Below are 20,352 nucleotides of genomic sequence, written 5' to 3'. Positions count from 1 at the left end.
CTTCTCCCTTCTGATACACTATCACTAGGCAAAGTAAGGACTTGCTAAGTGTTTTACTTGTGTGTAATACTGAAACAAGTTAACCTGACAAAAGCTAAGGTTGCAAGACCTGCCCCAGCATACTGCCACCACTTCTAACAGCAGCATCTATATGCGGCATTTTTATGTAGCAGCAGATTATAAATGAGGAATTTAATGCTTAAGGTTATTGATGGAGAAATATCAGAAAAGAAATTATAATTTTATCTAAAATTACATCATCCTTGTCTGTGTCCAGTTCCAAATACAGTTATTCACGTGGCTCTGGCCTGAGTAAGCCCCAAGGTGAACAGGATCCAGGTTACACCAATGCTGTTCTGTCATTAAAGTGTAAGAGCTGCACCAGACATCTTCACAAGTCCCTCTTCTCCTGCAGAACTCCATGCTGGCAGTTTTAATAGAGTTCTGCTCTCAAAATAGCAGTTCCAGGAGTGCATAAATAGTGTTGAGTCCCAAGTGCGACTTTCAGAGCGAAATGTAAGCCACGTAAAATCCAGGCAATCAACCCTTGGTGACACAGATTCTTCTGCATGTAATTGCCTCATAAATGGCCCTTTGAAAGAATTCTGATCTGGCACTTGATTGAGATGTCTGTGAAACTTCTGTCTGAGATTTGTAACTTGCTATGTACACTCAGTTACTCTGCATAACCTTTTCTAGAGTGTGGAAAAATGCACACCGTTTGGCAGTATTTCAGTAGAAGAAAAATGGGAAAGAAAAACATGATGAAGATTCTCTCTCCTTGTGTTGTTATTTCTTGTGTCAACTTCCTCCCTGCTGAATTTGATAGCAAATGAAGAAACACGTTGTGTACAGTTAAAAACCTCAATGCAATCAAGGATGGAGCGTATCCTTTTCAAAGGTTACTACAAACCTTAAATGAACGCAGTGACGTGTCCACGTGGTGGCAGCAGAGGAGGAAAGTGAGAAAACATCCCCAGGAAGCCCGAAGATGAATATTCGCGACCTGAGCTGGAGCATTTCTTATTTAAGTGTACGCTTAAGTACATGCATCTTCAAAATTATGACGGTGAGCTGACGCACTGAGCATCCCTGACTGTCTAAATCCAGCCAGAAGACCGAAGTCTACACACCATCTCAATGACAAGCATGTTGTCACCTGGCACTATTTGAGAGTGAAGCTGCTCTAAAGAGGGAAAGCAGATGTCTAAGGTTACAGCATGCCGTGCCACCTACCATAAAGACACATGTTCCTTCCCGTGCCTCACAAACTCTCTCAACACCCAGCAGCATCTACAAGCGAGGAGCAGATTTCATCAGCTGGAAACAGAGCAGCAAGAGCGGATAGAGGGCAGCAAGAACTGGCAGAGATTTCCCTCTGTACCCCAGAGGTACAGGCACGCTGCGGTGTGCAGCCTGCCGTGTATGTTAGCGATGTGGCATCTCTCACTATTGCTAGTAAATCTGGGAAATAAAAACCCCAGCTTTCACCGGGGGAACCTGCAGCTCACTTGCCTTTGATCAAGCAGGATGGAAAAGCTAAGGAGAAAAAAAAGTGTGGGTACCTGCTTGGAGCCTTGTGTGGGAACCACAGGACAAAGGTGGTCTGCGTTGAACCCAAACTGCATAGCATCCTTCACACAACATAGCTCGCCCCACGGCTATTCCCTGGCTCCTCGTCATGTGCACATACGCACTCATCTTCTCTCTTCTGGGAAGACTGTTTCAGCTGTCACAGGTCAGGAATAAAGGAAAGTGAGCCTAATAAATACAGAGGCAGACAAGAAATACCCTGGAGCAACTAAATGATGGCTTTCTACTCTGAGAAATACCTGGTATAATTGAGTCTGTTGCATCTTTTTAAAATTCAGCTCTGCTTTACCTCTTGCAAGTGAGGTGGGTGCACCCTTTCTTCTACACAATACAAGCTAGGAGATGATGTGCTGGAAAGCAGCCCTAAGGAAAAGGACTTGGGGTTACTGGTGAATGAGAAGATGGACACGAGCTACCAATGTGCATCTGCAGCCCAGAAAGTCAACCACATCCTGGACTGCATCAAAAGAAGTGTGGCCAGCAGATCGAGGGAGGTGATTCTGCCCCTCTACTCTGACCTGGTGAGACCTCACCTGGAGTACTGTGTCCAGCTTTGAAGTCCCCAGCCCAAAAAGGACACTGAAGTGCTGGAGCATGTGCAGAGGAGAGCCCCAGAGATGATCAAAGAGCTGGAGCACCTCTCCTGTGAAGACAGGCTGAGAGAGTTGAGGTTGTTCAGCCTGGAGAAAAGAAGGTTCCGGGGGAACCTTATAGCTACCTTCCAATACCAAAAGGTGTCTATAAGAAATCTCAGGAAGAGCTGTTCACTAGGGCATGTAGCGATAGGATGAGGGGTAATGGTTTTAAACTAGAAAATGGTAGATTTAGGTTAGATATTAGGAAAAAGTTCTTCAATATGAGAGCAATAGATCACTGGAACAGGTTGCCCAGAGAGGTGGTGGAGGTCCCATCCCTGGAGATATTCAAGGTCAGGCTTGATGGGGCTCTGAGCAACCTGATCTAGTAACAATGTCCCTGCTTACTGCAGGGGGGTTGAACTGAATGATCTTTAGAGGTCCCTTCCAACCCAATACATTCTATGATTCTATAATTCTTCTGCCCCACTGCTCTGAAAGACTCCAATAGCTAAACAAGGCACCCAGTAGTTCTCAGACTCCCAACTGGCACTGAACTGTGTTGGTATTTCCAGTCAGGCCACCTCTGAGTAGATCTCCCAGGGAGCTACAATGGAGGAGTAGGCTACAGCACCTGCTTTTGCTAAATTTAGTGCTTTTACTTTGGTGCTAAAGAATGTACTGAATATCAGCAGAGCCAGAGAAAGGAGTGAAAGAGTAAGGTGCTCCTCTGGCTTTTCACAGGAGCTCTATTTCCTCAGAAACCATTGGGATGAGGAGAGGGACAACTACATAGGAATTCAACTCAAATTGCCCCCATATGAATATTCTTTATTTCCTGATCAGAAAGTAAGAACATCTCCTTTCCAACTGGTTTCATTACTACTTCAAGTGGTGCTGCGCTCATGGGGGCATAGGCTCCTTTTGTGACCCACAAAGTGCCAGCAGTAGACCAGCAACAAAGGAAAGACCCCAGCACCAGTTTCCCAAGTGCTTCTGGTTCCTCAGGAAGTTCTGTCTGTACCTTCATGTGTGATGGGGCGTGTGTACCTGGGACACAGGAAAGCAGAAAAGCAGTTCTCCATAAGGACTAAGGCCAAGAACTGGTGTCAGTTCTGCCCTGGTGAGACCACATCTGGAATATTGTGTTCAGTTCTGGGCCCCTCAGTTCAAGAAGGACAGGGAATTGGTTGAAAGAGTCCAGCACAGAGCCACAAAGATGACTGAGGGAGTGGAGCATCTCCCTTAGGAGCGGCTGAGGGAGCTGGGTCTCTTTAGCTTGAAAAGAGGAAACTGAGGGGTGACCTCATTAATGTTTATAAATTTGTAAAGGGCGAGTGTCAGAAGGAAGGAGCCAGGCTCTTCTCTGTGACAGCCAATGACAGGACAAGGGGCAACGGGTGCAAGCTGGAGCACAGGAGGTTCAATCTGAACTTGAGGAAAAACTTTTTTACTGTGAGGGTTACAGAGCACTGGGACAGGCTGCCCAGAGAGGTTGTGGAGTCTCCTACTCTGGAGACATTCAAAACCTGCCTGGACATGTTCCTGTGTGACCTAGTCTAGGTGATCCTGCTCTGGCAGGGGGGTTGGACTGGATGATCTTTTGAGGTCCCTTCCAACTCCTAATATTCTGTGATCTCCAGCTGATGCACAGGGCAAGGTGCTTCACAAGAAATCGGGACAGCCAGAGGCAAGTGTGAACTATGACTCTAAAAGTGCTGTAACCCTTTCCTAGCCGTACCTGATGCAATGCACGTCTGTCCACCTGGCATAACAGGGACTGCATCCTACCTGGACCTTCCGAGAGGAAAGGTTTCTGCTCTTCAGCCTGGGGCACCAACCTATAGCCCTGCCTGGGAGCATGGCCAGGTAGAGATATGGCATGGGGCTCGTCAGCCTACCCTCTGCAAGGATATAGGTTGATAGCATTTCTATAAGATGTCTTGGACAGGAGAGAGAAAGGACTTGGAGGTTCAGACCATGTTTTGGAACCACATAGGAGAATTATAGCAAAGATGGACAGAGCTTAATAGAGAAGAAGTCAATTAACAACTGTATCACTAAGTGTGGTCAACTTTAAAAGGCATTTTTTAATAGAAGAGAAGCCAGTTCCTACCATCTCTGCTGAAGTCCCAGCTGATTTCCACCTCTTATAATCACCTTTTCCAATAAACTGGACAGAAGTTAGTATTTCCTAAGCCAGAGACAACTATTCTCTCAAAAATCACACACTGAAACTATTTATGCTACCCTTGATATGCATGAATTTCAGGACCTGCTAGTCAGCAATAGATTTTTGCTGTTTGTTTTTGGTTGGTTTTTTTTTTACAGAAATATGGCATTTAATAGGTCCTTTCAGGACCAGCAGCCAAGCAACTATGAGTTCTTCTTGAGCAGGCAGGCCCAGCTAATTTCAAAATGGATTGCTCTGCAAAGGAAGGATAGCACTTCCCAGATCACAGAAATGGTTTACTGGGCCAAGTCTCATATAAAATGGTCTCTTGGTGACAAGCTAAACAGTTTAAAAAGGTGTCAGAGAAACCATTAGGCAATAAAAATTTACAGAGCAATTTTGCCAGAGAAAAAAGCATAAATAAAAAGGGCATCATTTCTCTCCCAGACTTTACCGCAAGTCAGCTGCCTTCAAAGAGAGACGCCACAGCTCGAGTTGAGCTAAAGGCAATTAAAAAGTCTTGGCTGTCTTGTGTCAAACTTTCAGCTTGTATTCATGCACTTTAAGCAGCAATTATAGAAACGGTGCCGCTAATCGAAGGGAGAGCAGAGAGTACAGCAAGCATAGATCAAATCCTGTGAGAAGAAAAATAACAACTGATCCTTATTTGTGCATGAGTGCGTTCATTCTGTATCCAAAGAAAACATACACACAAAGAACTGGCTCTTGCAAGGAAATGTAGACACTAAAATGCAGCTTCCAGCCAGTTCAGGCCATTTTGCTTCCAGGATATACTGATCTGCTTTTTGACTTTGTAAGTTTTAGCTATGTCAGATGTTACAGGTTCTTCTTGGAGGCCTTTCAGTCCCTGTACAAATATGACAGGGTACTTAGAGCATTAAAAGGAAGAAATCTGAGCCCCAGTATTAAGCATGAGCTATTTTGGGAAAGGAGTAATCAAAACTTATTTTTGTTTGTGTTTTTTTTTTCTTTAAAAAACCAAACAAAACATCACACCACTCTTCTTAAAACAGCACTTTCTAAAATTAAGAAAAAATAAAATTGCTTGTACAATCAGCAGCTTGTGGTTTCTTGCTAAAGTACTTGTAATCAAAGAGAAAAGCATCCACAAAGCGAGCACAATGAAACAGAATAACATCTCCACTGCAATGAAGCAGAACATGCCTCTCTAGTACAACAATCAGCTTCATGCAGTAACTGCTAATGGAGGGACATTTCTAGCAGCATCAGGACATGCTGTGTTCCTGGCTACTTGAGATACTTTAATGAGAAGCCTATTTGGGATTTCATAGACTCATTTTTTGTGCCATAAAAACCACCCACGTAGCATTCAAGCACATCTAGCCAGTGTCAGGCAGGAGCCCTCCCTCTCCCTCCAGACCTTGGTACCCAAACCCCAGAGCCCATGGACCAAGAAAGTCTAGTTAGCCTAAACTGCAGTTTGGGCTGATGGAGGAGCTGGTGGTCAGGAGCACTTCCCCCTGATTTTTAATTCCTGTGTTGGCAATACAGTCAAAGGGCACAGAAGAGTTACAACCTGTGCAGTACACACTTACCTTGACCTCCTGAAGCAGAAAAAAAATCAGTGCTGTGGGATTTGGGCATGAGGCATTTCTGAAGGGACGAATCAGGAACATTTGCAGTGTGGTAAACCTGCTGTCCTGGAGAGCAGAGCAATTCTCCCAAAGCGCAATACTGTGTAGATTAATTTATGATCTGCTCCTGCTTCAAACAAGTCTAGAAATAGAGAATAGAGCTCATAAGCATCCGCACTTTTGGGAATTACTTGTCACACTCTAATTATGCAACTCTGCTTTCCCCCACCATCTATGTCCCTTCTTTTGGTATCTCAGTACCTCTTCCTTTAAAAGGGGCAAATAATTCTTGGTTCTGCTGTTCCCTTCCCCAGGGGGTACATTTGTATTATAAGAGTTGGAGTTGCTTGTAAAAAGGAAAGGGAAAACTCCACTGCACCTCAGCCTGGATGTGGTCTCTTCTCTTACCAATGTCTCTGCATCAGACAGGTAGGCCAAAAGGGGACCATGCAGCAGATCTCAAGGGATAACATAAACAGCATATACCCTACATGCGCATTCATTTCAATTCTAGCTCTGCAGTAGAAGTCCAAATTATTTCATAAGTTGTACTTTACTTACTCAGTAGTTACTCTCCTTAGTACCTGGCTGCCCATTTCTAGGTCAGTAAAGAAGAAATGTTCAGATTAATATTAATTGCTTCTCTTCAGCTTTACCAGAAGCTTTCCAACACACTTCTCTCAGTGAAATTTAAGCTATAAAATCCCCCGTGGCAGGCCAGGGGTTTGCCTGTTGCCCCCACAAGCATGCCCCAGATCTAGTTTCACCCTACCAGCTCTGCCATTCTCCCAGGGCATGGGCAGGACTGGGATGAGGCTGTCACTTCACTGGGCAGCACGTCCTCTTCCCAGAGGTAAGAAGTGGTTGCTGGCAAGTCAGGAGTCCCAGGGATGAGTTTCCTTCTCCCCAACTCCCTGCCACCAAAAGCAGGCATGGTGACCCATCCTACACCCACGTCTTTGAAGGTTTCAGTGTGTAGGTTTCACCTAATGCATGACGTTTCACCTGATGCCATGCACATTTTCACAATAGGAAGCCTCCCCAGCCTGTGATACAGCACTGAATTACAACCCCTAAGCTGCTCTATTTGCACAGCTGAAAACACATTGGGGAAATCACATCCTTGAGCCAAAACCCACAACATATTTGCTGTCATGATGGTAGAGCAGTTTTTTAAAGTTAGTTATAACACGGCAAGTCAGTCATCAGCAACAGCAACCTGACAAAATACTGCAATTTACAGCTTCCCTAGTTCAGGGGAACTATGATTTTTGTGAAGATTGACTGATGTTTTCTGAATTGTGCTAGAATATGAGACTATTTCCAAAAGCAGCATGGGATGGGGATAAGAGAGAAGGGTTTCTTTTAAGCAACAGAGAGACTAGTATTTGGTAAGTCAAAAGATCATTTGTGTAACTTGCGATTTATTAAAGTATTGTACCTGAATGACCTGGTGTAAGGGTAGGCTGTAGTTCTCCAGCCATTTTGGTTGCCAAGTTCCCTTAGCAAGACAACAGCCATGAAGCTGTCTCATAGTAAACACTCCTGTGTCTATTTCCATATTTAAGTGGACTGCCATATACAGCACAGAGATGGAAAAGTATCTGTTGTCTTCTGTTTAAAGGATAGATCCATGTGTAGTGCACAATAGTGCTGAAACCAGAAAAGATGGATGGAGGCAGAGGTTTCCTGGCTTGTAATTGACTGATACATGCAAATGGGGCTGAGCATTAAAACCCTTCCAGGCCATTCCTGGAATATTGTGTTCGGTTTGGGTCCCTGCTATAGAAAAAAGATATGCACAGGCTGGAGAGAGTCCAGAGAAGGGCACAAAGATGATCAAAGGACTGGGAAGCCTGCCATGTGAAAAAAGGCTGAGAGAACCGGGTTTATTCAGCCTTGAGAAAAGAAGGCTCAGGGGAGACCTTATCACTATGTTCCAGTATTTAAAAGGTGGCTACAAAAAAGATGGGGACTCTCTTTTTTTTCCAAGGAGTCGTATGGAAAAGATGAGGCGTAATGGGTCACTCCTGGGGAGATTCTGATTGAACACAATAAGAAAATTCTTCACAATGATAACAATCATCCAGTGGAATAATCTCCCCAGGGAAGTGGTGGATTCCCCAACATTGGACACTTTTAAGATTCAGCTGATCAGGGCGCTGGTTCACCTTGTCTAGACCATGCTTTTGCCAAGAAAGGTTGGACCAGATAATCCTTGAGGTCCCTTCCAACCTGGTATTCTGTGATTCCTTCTTGACAAATACACTTCACTTCCAACTCTAGCTTTTAGCTACCAGCTCACAGGAAGCTTAAGATAAGTCAGACACCACCTCCCCCTAGAAACTATATTTCAACCCTTCCCTTTCAAACAAAAATCCCAAGCTTCTGGCAACTGAAATCATGTCAGTATGGCCTTTCTAATATAAGAGACAAGGCTAAGAGCTTGGCATAGATGAGTCTCTCTGAAACCTGAAGGTATATTTGCAATGGATGAGCCATCACACCAAATTCCAAGCTGCTTCCTTTTCAGCAAAGTAACACTGCAGCTGAAGCAGTCCATCTTTGCTATCCATGCTGCTGTAGCAGCTACTTCCCTTGGTAAATCAGGTTATCTGAGATGAACAGAGGGTACCAATTTTATTTTGACAGATGAGTACCAGCTGTGTAAAGGACTTGACACTAAAAACGCACCCAAACATTGAAGGATAGTGTTTCCTAGATACGTTTCAGGAACTGAATTTATATCAGCGCTACAGCACCACAAGCTTTGCCGCAGTAAAAAAAGAATTTCTGAAACCAAGTGATCAAGTTTGAACTTCCACAGAGGAAGGGTCTGCAAGAAGGTGACTTGAATCACAAACATTTACCCAGTATACATCACCACCTCTTTATTGAGGGAAAAATATACTAAAAAACTGAAAAACTTCTGTTCATGCTAATAAAATATTTTGGTTTGTGACTGATGAAAGCCAGTGTCTGTAGGCAGAAACCCTGGCATAGGCTGCTGATGACTCTGGATGACACTTGTCACAGCCCCTGTTTGCAATACCAGACAGCTTGTAATGCCCATCAATCACACAGATCAATGGCCATCCAGAACCTCCCCGAAAGAAAAGAGGGAAGGGAGGAAAAAGAGAAAGCTAGGAGTTATCACCTGTCAGCAGTGTCAAAAGCATTCACATGCAGGGAGGCAAGGGAGTTCCTGGTTTTGGGTCTTGGCTGTATGCAGCACAGCATTCCCACTCCATTGGTTACATACCATGCAAAAAGCTGCCCCCACAACTCTTCCATCTCTTCAATATTTTGTCCCCAGTAGATCACACAGACCTCCTAGGGGAGGAAAGAGATCTCTGCTTGTTGGAGCCTGGCAACCAGGTCTTCCTCTGGGAAACACAACGGAGGCAGGGAGGCTGCAGAGATAGGAGTCATGGGCCTGTCACTGCTCCTGGTAGCCATTCAACATGCTTTTGGGGGCAGACCCCAGCCTGGGGATTACTTGCCTTTGCTTGTATGTTATGCAGTATTACACAGCACAGTATTTCATACGCTTCAGGAGGAGGAGTGTCTCTCCAGACAGTTATATGGAGCCACCTTGGCTTTTGCAGTCAGTGCAGCTTGGAGTGGTGCCCTCTGAAGCAGGGAGGTGTGTTGCTGGCTGGGGAAACCAAGCCCATCAGCCAGGAGCTATATTAGGGTGACAGTGACCAGTGGGAAGTGTGCATGATATATTAAGCTCTATAGTTCCCATGTCTCACCTTTTTCTCTCACAGCAGTCAGCAAAAGACCAGAAGGGTTGGGCCAAGTCCCTAAGAAAGACCAAAGTCAGCACACCACCAGGGATGAAAGCCTCTTTCACGGCACAGATGAGCACTCACAAACCTGGCAGCATACCCAAATCAGTCACTACCACACCAACTTTCCAGATTAACCTCCAGCCAGTAGCGTGCTTCCTTGCCACTATCTGTGCTAGACTTTGGCTAAGGGCTGGTCAGATGCAGCGCAGACATGCTCTGCACCAGCTGCATTCAGGCACATGTACCCTGGGTCTCCCGGCAGAAGGGTCCGTGGCTATTTTGAATAAGGAGGTGGTACAGCTCTCTTCAATTGGAAGATGGGCGGGAGAAGTTTCTCCTCCCCAGCCACGGAGTTGTCCCAAGGAGGCAGGCACTAGGAGGTGTCTGGCCACACTGCTGGGCAGTGGGGGTGACATGGGCCAGAGGCCTCAGGCACTGAGACACCATGAGAGCAATCTCATCTCCCTTGAGTTCATTCCCCTTCACTGAGCCTCCACCTTGGCTTTGCCTTTCCCAAAGTGGCAGTTTTCTGACCAAAGAGGCAGCCTAGCTCCTATCTGAAAAATGTTTCACGCTCTGCAAGCAATGTTCAGGGAACAGGGGGAGTCTCTCCTGCTCCCAGTGTGAGCTGTCAATGCCCTTGATAGATCAGAGGGCATGTGGAGGCCAGGTAGAACTTCCCTGCTCTTACTTTTGTCAGTCCGCTGCTTTTCTTGCCTCTTAACTCACTGCTTTGTTCCCCCCCTCCCAAATACCCCACAAACAGATTGCAAAACAGATGAAACAGACCTTTAATAATGTATATGTTCCCTCACTGTATTTGCTGGATGCCCGAGAGCATTGTTTTAATGAGTCAAATCTGGCTTTCTCCTAATACCACTGTCTGAGGCCACAGCATGGTCAAACTGAACATCTTTTGAAGGCTGTTTCTAAGAAGTTGAGACAGGAGACCCTCCAAAGAGACACGGATCCAGGGAGTTGAAGGAAGACAGTTTTCTCAGGCCAGTTTGCCCCAGGACCTCAGTCCTTGAGTACAGAAGCCTCCCATCATCTGTACGCATAGTTATGTAGCTCTTGGGAGGACTCTGGCATTTTCTCTGTGGATCCATATGCTACTATAGCCTCCTTATTCATATGCTCTGTTCTTGTGCACCGTCCCTGTTTAGATCACATTTCCCTACTGCTTAGTGTTTGTCTTCAGTTCTTCCCCTTTCCTTCCCCCAAGTTGCACATAAACTGGAAGGAGTAACTTCTCTCAGCTCTATCCAAGCTTTTCATGTCATTGTATAAAATATAAATTATATACTGCAGCAGAATACTCCTCTAGCAAGAATATTCTGTGGTTTAGACAAAGGATACAGGTACTTCAAAGCTTTTTCTTTAAATTTGGGCCCCTGCTATCTCAGACATTACTTTGCCAGCAGCACAGAGGTGCCTATATTAGTGCCATGCATACCAATCTTTATGGAGAAAAAAATAAGAACAACTCCCTCGGGACATGCATGCTTATTTTTGGCTCATTAACTTTAATGGTCATAGTACAGCTGTGACAGGTTGGGAAGACAGGTTAGAATAGGTGATCTTTGCTATTCTCTAGATCATGTTTAGCCTACACTTATACCTTAAAGTCACAGGCAAGTCTGTTGACAACAGCAGAAGCATTCCTAACCCTCATGCTGCATTTTAATTAGACAAGAGGAAGCAAGCCCCTCCTTGCTTCATTTCACTCTTAGCATCCCTCACTGTGTAAGATACACAAATGCCATCCCACCCCCCTCCCCACACACATACTTAACACTGTGCCCCATCTCAGAGCCTTATCATAACCATTATCCCCAGTACAGCTGAATATGATAGGGCTTTAAATCGTACCTGGCTCAATGAGTTTCTGGAGCTCCAGGACCGCCAGGTCATTTCTGAAATGAAACACTCCAAAGCCACAGTGTGTGTGCACAGCTTTCACAAGCATGGTGTTGTCATCCTTCATACTGGCAACAGATTTTTTTTTTCCCTTGCAAGGAAGACGGAAAACAAATACATTTTTCAGTCTAAAAAACCCCATAGCTCAGAGAACAGGAAGACTCCAAAGTTCACTTGTAACATTTGCTGCCAAGCAACACTCATGCTTAGAGAGTTATACCCATACATCACAGAGACACTTCTGGGAACCTCAGTGGAGGTATCAGTGCTTTTTGTGCTGTGCTGACAGAGAACTTTGACTTGCACCTCCAAAGGTTTGCTGCTGTTATGATTAACACAGGGAGTTCAGAGGTGAGTCAGCCTGGACAGCCATGTCCACCGAAGGTTCCACAAGGGCCCACTGGTGGGATTGAAGCAGCTGTATTGGAGACAGTTAGGAATGCTTTGCTTTAATTTCAAAAGAACAGAACTTGAACATACATGCTATACTGAAAAACAAAGACCTCAACTAATACCAGTTGAGGAAGGACTTGAACCTTGCTGTCCCCAATGTGTACAGGCTGGCAACATGTCCTGGGTAAGCAGCTCTCCACAGATTTTTCAGGAATTCTGCAGATGAGAAGCATTTCCTGACCCCCTATTTTAGTCAAAACTGACATTTATGAAGTGTTTCCATTACAGTAAGTCTCCACATTCTAAAGTTAGTTTACTGAAGTGTTCCAAACTGTTTCCAGTAACAGCAAATTACACAGTGCATCAATAACCTGTATCCCACCACCAGCAGCTTTCACTGATCACAAGAGGTGTCAGCATGAGAAAGGAAAGAAACAGAAGTAGAAGTGAGCAGTATTTACTTTGATCAGAAACTGGTGATACAGAGGATGAGTCCAGGGTGAAAAAAGGTTTAAAACAAAACAAGTCTATTAAAAGCTTGTCATTGCTAGAGCTGGTTTGGAGAAACCTACTGAGATTTAAGGGCTGAGGTACAACACATCTCCTATTTCCCCTCTCTTGGTGACACTCTGGAACACACCATAGGAACAAACCTTTTTTTAATAAGCTTCCTCTATCTCTTCTGTGTGCCCAAGGAAAAGGCACAACGTTCTGGTAAGAGCTGCTAAGCTCTCCAGCAAAAGTTAGCACAGATGGATTAAACTGTTTGGCATTTTGCTTCCTGTTTATAGTGTCAGGTTCCAGACAATGGTTATTAATTAATCAGAGGTCAGTTACATGCTGAGACCTGTCAATCCTCCTAACAGGCATCTGTTTTAAACAAAAACAAGCCAACCCAAAAAACAGTGTAAATAAACAGTCATTCCTCAGGGACATTTCTGTACTTGGCTTGGTGACAGTAAGAACTGCAGAGATACGAGGACTACCACCTAGCATGACATGCACTGAATTAACTTCCTGAAGTTTTGGATATATCAGAGCACAGAAGAATATCTTCAAGTGATTCAAGAAGCACATTCAGCAAATAAACATTATGAATGTCCTTGTCTGTAATCTTCAGTAATATTTTAACAACAGCATTGCATTGTGGCATAGGCAGGGAAAGACTTGGAGCCTTACTTACATTGGCTGCTGCCTTCCAGCTCACTTTGTGTTGGCTGCTGATACAACTCTTCAAGAAGTCATTTTGAAGTCTCTGTATCCCACAGATTCATCAGTTTTGGAAATGCAGAGTCAAGAAGCTGCTGCTCGAATATGTGTTTAAAGACATTTTGTGGCCATATAAGTTTGATAATGGGAGTAAGAAGAAAATACTGCAGTTGTAGTCATCGCCAAGGAGTTTGAGACACAGGCCCTACATTTATTTCCCAGGACAGACTTTTAAATCCAAGCTTTTTGATACTGAAAGGTATCAGTGGATACCAGGACTTCTCTGAGGCCTTTCAGGAGGAACATTTCTAGTAGCCTAATCAATATCATTCCCTAGCCAGGCTAAAGAGGTGAAACCTAGTGCAATGACCAAATTGTCCTCAAGCTCTATATGAATGCATCTCATACTTTAGTGAGATTAATTCAGTAACCTGTTCTCTAAATGTCTATGTACATGGGAGGAGAAATGGGGCAGACAGTGGGAGAATGAGGAAGACATGGAGCCACTCCAGTGAACATTTCTGTACTCAAAGATCCTGATCTCTGTATGGCACAAGGCAGCTCTGGTACTCAGAGCAGCACTTGCTCAAACTATTTCAGACACAGTGAGACAAGTACCAGGATATAAAGGGTTAAGGAAAACAGGTTTTAAAAGAAGGATTGATAAAAGTATCCTCTCAAACACAGCCATGATGGTGCAAGTCAAGTGCTGCTGAGATCAGGGCACTTATACCAAAGCAGCCCTGGGTGACAAATGCTGCTCTCAATGGGTCTCAAGAAGCCTGCCGCCACTTGGCCCTGCTATGCAGGCCCTACTCAGATAGTGTTTCCCTCCTCCTTGCCTCCCACAGCCCACAACTGAAGGGAGTTTGGTCACCTTCCTTCAGTAAAAGGGATCAAAAAAGGAAGATATTAAATGAACATGGAAGTTCATTCAGAAGCTTTGAAGAGAGATACGGTCCATCATAAATGCTCAAGTAATCCCAAATGCATCATCAGTTACAAAATCCTTAAGTACAGCCTGAAGTAGAATAAATTGTCCAAATGCAGTTCAGCATGTCAGGGTAAATGCCAGGGTAGTTGGGAGGTGTTATTTCAGTGCCTCCAACTGGAATTAGATCAAAGCCTGAGCACTTTTAAAAGAAAAAGGTAAAACAGACATATCTAAAAAAAAACCTGTTTCTGCATGAATTTCCTTAAGCAGGCCTATTAGTATTGGAGAATGCAGAGATCCTAATGTTGGATTTTAAGTTCTGCTAGTTAAAGAGAAAATTTATATGGCATCAAGGCACAAGTTCTACACTGCCATTTACACAGAGAACTGTTCAACGAGGAAAGGGCTAGAGACTTGGGAAACTGCTTGAACTCTGAAAAGTGATCTGGAGACTGAACACTGAGATCCTACACACAGAATCACTTGGAGTAACAGTCCAAGTTCAAACTTAAAAATGCATTAGCTGCTCCTAAAGTCTTTACACAGCTATTTATTTCGCCTTGCATTTATAGTTTCCAGAAAGCTGATGAAAATACAGAATGCCATGTTGTGGCATGCCATGGCATTAATGCTAATGTTTTAATTACATGTTTTTTGTGGAATAGTCTGTATTGTTTTCTGCAGTTCCATAAATAAAACTGGCTACCACCACACCCCAGTTTACTGGGGTGATAGGAGAACAAGGCCAACAGTGTAATTCTTGGGGTGCTGAGAGAGAGGAGACTGAGCCTGCTGGAAATATGAAAGATGTGGAAGCTTGATGAGGATTTTAAACTTCCACCTTGAGGGTCCCTCTGGCTGAACAGCTGAGAACATGCTTCAGGCAGGCTGGTCAACCTGGCTAAAGTTCAAGTCCTCATATAAAGTGCAGAGACAGGCCAAAGGATCTTGGATCTACTGTATTTGAGACTGTTGGAATTAGCTAAGGTTTGGGATTTTTTTGTGGGGGTTTTGCTTTGTTTCTTTACTTCAAGTAGTCGCTCATTTCACCAAACTACGTGACAGCTCTGAGAGCAGGAGCTAATTAAAAGTGAGTACAGCAAAATAAGGATGTGTTTAATTAAAGAAAGTACACAGCTAATGCTGCTGGTAACAGCCTCATACTCAAGTGTTCACACTTACCTGTGGCAGATGTTAATCCCCAAGCCACAAGGAGAGAATGTGCATAAAAGGAGGTGGGAGCAAGGTTTTTTTGGTTTGGGGTTTTTTGTTAGTTTTGGTTTGTTTGTTAGTTTTTAAATAGCCATTTTGCTCCTTCCCTTTGGAAAGTTAAAATCAGTCTTGCCTTTGTCAGCAGCCTTGGTATTTCCACATTGCAGACGTAAAAAGAAAACACTGCCTTACCTGAAGCACACAAATGCAGAGGAGGTTATGGGGCTGTTTTGGGGAGGGGAGCCTGAGCCATGAGGAGTTTAGAACCAGGCTGCTGGTGAATGGAAAAGACACCTCTGGGTTTTCAGAGCTAGGGCTTGGAGTGCATCTTCCAAACGTGTGCACGCACGTGAAAAAGTAGACAGATCTCTCTGCTGATGGTGCTGCAAGTCTTATGAGTTTAGGGAGAAATGTAATCACTGCAATATAATTCTAAAGCCCAACACACTGGCCTGATACATAGAGAAGCAGATGTGCTCACCATCCAGCGGTGAGGAGCACAGGTAAGACAGGAGAAAGGGGGATGGGGAAGGAGATTAGATACAACTCAAGTTGCTAGAAATGCAAAATGGGTTGCTTCCACGAAAACAGGAGGATCGGACTGGACACATCTCTCCAGCTCTGAGTTCTTTCATCCAAGGCATCAAAGCAGTAATTTGCTTAATGATGCCAGGGCAATGCTATTCACAGAGAAAACTGCCCGCCCATGTCACCAACTGCACCCCAGCCTGGGAAGCAACAAAGTGGGGGAAGTTTCCTTTGGTCTCTAAGTTTAGAGCCCAATTACCTGTGTACCTCTCTGGGCGCTTGGCAGAGGTGAGTTTTGGAGGGAGCAGTGCCTGACAGCAGTGTAGCCCACTGGGTGAAGAAGCAGAAGAGAGGTTACAGACATAATAACAGAGTGACTATGAGGACAGGGGATTCTGGTTTTGTTGAGCAGAATGGAAATGGGCATACAGACAGCAACGGCTAAGTTAGTTACCTCCTTTTTACAAGTTTATAGGGGCGAGTTCAGGAGTTAGATTACTACTTATGCATTTATCATTAGCACTCCAGACCACTAATAGATCTCTTATTCTTAGTGGCCATTTTTCTTCAGAACAGATAGATCTGAGACTGTTTAATACATCACTCAAGATCTTCAGAAAACATTTAAACAGCATGGAAGCTGTTTTGTTCTTAAATAACACTTTTTTTTTAATATAACAGTCATACTTTAGGCTCTACTTCTCTACTCCAACCCCAAAATCTTCATAAGGCTTACCAGATAATATATCCTGAACAGAGAAAGTCAGGAGAAAGCCTTTCATGGCTGCCGCAGCCCTGGAAGTGAAGGTCACTGTCACCACTGAGCCTCGAGATTTTATTGGATAGAGGGAAGCATCACCACAGAAGTTGCCTGCAAAATAGAGCAGGATGGGACGCAAGCCTTCCACTTTCCTCTTTTTTTTGAGGGCTGTAAGGCTAAGCCTTGCAAAAGGCAGCTTGAGAAAATATTTCCCTTTCTAAAAACCTCCTAGTGATGGCATTCAGCTTTGAATTCATGCATTGGACTACAGACGTGTCCAGAAGATAGCTTGCTGTACTTCTAACCAGAATGATAACTATTTGCCCATTCTTCAAACAGAAAAATAGTTAGAGGCACCCATTATGACCACTACAAATCACTGGTGGCAAGTTCCCACTGCCTGGACTACTTAGATCAGAAGAAAACTCTGCTCTGACAGGCAACCCCCACCTCAGCTCTTTTGTGCAGGACACTGTGCAACACCCACAAGACTGTGGGACATCCGTATTCCCTGGGGAATAAGTCACTTTGAGGGTAGCTGAGACCAGGCACTGAAGAACCTTGTATCCATGAGTGTCTCAACAGTTTAATTCTCCACTCTATGCTTTCTCCTCCCGATACAGAAGCCACCTGCACAACTTCGTTTCCCCAGCAATATCCTACCTTAGCAAGCCAATACCTCCTTAGTTGGGGCAGGTTGGTACTACCCCTGGTGTAGCAGGGCAGTAGGAAAAGCTTCCCTTCCCTTGGCTCCATCGCTTTGACCTGCTGCCTTGTCTTTGGCACACATCTTCAGACACACACAGCAAGTTATCATGCTGCACGTTCAAGCCTGGGAAAGAGCAGCCTAGACAGACCCACATTGTTCCACAGTGATTAGGACCTCATATCCAATACATTTTATTACAAAAGTATTTCTAAGAAGGGAAAGATATTGAGCTTGTTGAAGTAGCTCCAAGTATTATCAGAAATCCTTCCTGGAGCATGGAAACGTGCCATGTAAAACTCCCCTGTCTGTCTGAAAATGAAACTTTGTTCAGTTCCTCTGTTTTTCTCACCCCAGCATTAAGGTGAGCTCTCTCTCACCTACTAACTCTTTGGTTAGTCCAAATCCTACATACACCATCAGTTGGCCATGACAATCAGGCAGATTTCTTTCAGTCCAGAAGTCCAGGACCTCAAGCCAAATAAGGGATTTTAATGGGGCTACAATTCTCCAGTGGCAGCTGCAGCACAAAGCAAAGAACAAAGTCACGATGCTGGCATATTTTACAATTGGCTCTTATTTCCTAGGGATAGATATCAAAATGTGAGCAAAGGCAAAAGGGATTGTAAAGCCCATTAAAAAGAGAAGAGGAAAAAAAATTAAAATCAAAGATGAGATACTGGTCCAAATCTATTTTGGTCATATTATTCATTACTTCTGAAGTTAAACTTTCAGACAGTTTAGAAGTCTATGCTATTGCCACGTGAATGGAAAGTTCTCTTAGCCTAACTAAGCACGATAAGGGAGGAAGAAAAGGAAACAGATGAAAGTGCCAAAAGATTTTTAGTGACATAGTTTAGCTTTGCCATTGTTAACTCTTCAGTTGTGCCATGCTCAGGCCTCTGACATGCTTTATGATGAGACCTTTGTCTAGAGGTGTCAGATTTGTCTGCTTTTTGCTGGAAAGGAGGTACTGGTACCCCTCAGCTTTTCTTTCTTTGAGGAAGTTGCCTACTTTTCTAACCTATGGATTAATTAAAAACCACATCACAGATATTTGCAAATTTTCATGTGGGAGTTATAAAAGCCAGAAGAACCTGGGTGCTCACCTGGTGGCATTTGTGTATCTCATGGGGTATCCTGGTGACTGGATCATTCCTTCCCAATCTGTAAGGATGGCATCCATGCATTGTGACTATTCTGAACTCATCTCTTTGGGACTTTTCTGTGGTCATTGCAAGGTTTTTGTCCTGGAAAGAATAAGAATATTAAAGCTAACTTTAATGCTCTACATTAAGTTTTAAATGGACTTTTATGAGGGACTAGGGCAATTCCTATGTGACATGTCATCCCCATGGAAAAGCATGGATCATGGGTGAGAGCCAATCTAAAGAGTAAAACCTTGAGATACTAATTTTAAAAGTTAATCTGTAAAAAGATTAAACCAATTAGAAAAGATGCTGCATTCCTATTCCACCAGACTAGACCTTGTTCATCATAATCCTACAAAACTCAAAGTCACTTGAGTTCACTCAAACTTTAGACCTGTTTCAAGCTTCAGCATTTTGCATATCAGTCAGTTTTATCCAGGCTAGATCTTCAGAGTACTCTGTCTTTTCATATGTTTGGAGAACATCTGTACGTAAAGTCTCCAGAAAGCCCATAAAGGCATCTTGAAAACAAGTACATTCTTGAAGCTGCGGTCAAACAGGTCACTTCATCTTTAGAGAGAAGTGGTTGTACAGCTTGACTACACCTTGGACTCTGAGCATCAAGTATTCAATGCTGAAAGGAGCAGGGCCAATGGAGCAGAGCACCATCTTCACCAAAGCTCTGGGCCCTCTGAAGAACCACAAAAGACTGCATGGTACGGCATCACACAGCTATAAGCAAATCCAAGCACACCATCACCACTGTAATAACACCATTTGAGAAATGTAGGCAGAGGTCATACAAGTTACTCTGTGGAAAGGCAGAAAGGTGAGGAACACATCACGTTTGAGAGATGTTCAATGCTGTTAATGTGGCTGCTAGCAGTTGCCTCCTGATGAGGCAGTGCCTCCAGTCCTTTTCCTGCAAGAAGTGCCCTACTGTTGGCCAGCAAGGACTTATTCAGTGCATTGCACAGCATCAGCTGGTCAAGTCTACCTACAAGGCTAGGCATTTTGTTGGCTTTAACTGCCCTGAAAAATTGCTAGACTACTTCAGGGTTTATTCTTGGACTTAAATTGAAAATGGGATGGGACAGGGAATTTTTGCCATTACTCCATCTCCACTAACAGGTACTTTCAGTTGTTAAGCACTCTAAATAAGTGCTTATTGCACTGGCTCTCCAAATTTTCCAACCTCTTTTTTTCATCTCTGTCATACTAGCATCCTAAAGTTCTAGCTCATGCTGACATTAAAGCTCAAGTGTATGTTTTAGATTTTCAGTAAAGTAATTTGGTTTAGAGACAGGCACCCACTGGCTTCTGGTGCTCACTGGCTCTAGAGAAGGAGGGGAAAAAAACAAAAACAGACTGTTTCAATATATTGGCATATAAATAGACATAGGAATTCAGTTTAATATACCCAACCTTGAAAAACTGCCAGCCATAACAAATGCTATTACATAGCAGTGAGTCTGTGTGCTGGAGGATGCTCCAGGGAGCTATCTATTAGACTCCTATTCAGGGAAAAGTTTGACTGATGGTCTCATTTCTGATAGTATTTTCCTCTGTCCTGCATATAAATAGTTATGATAGTTAAACTGTTATTCTCAGCTGTAGTAGACATACTTTTAAATTTTTTTCTGTGCTTTTAAAAATAAGTTCTTACAGGAAGATAGCTGCAGCATGGTCTAAGAGCTCCTTAGCACATCCTCAATATTTCTCGTCTCCTGTCCTTTTACTCCCAACTCAGCGTTAACTGACACACTAAAATTTAGATTTGGTAGG

Source organism: Mesitornis unicolor, unplaced genomic scaffold (assembly GCF_000695765.1).
Source record: "Mesitornis unicolor isolate BGI_N332 unplaced genomic scaffold, ASM69576v1 scaffold11097, whole genome shotgun sequence".
Classification (NCBI taxonomy): Eukaryota; Metazoa; Chordata; class Aves; order Mesitornithiformes; family Mesitornithidae; genus Mesitornis; species Mesitornis unicolor.
The sequence above is the reverse complement of the archived record's forward strand: the minus strand, read 5'-3'. Positions refer to the sequence as shown.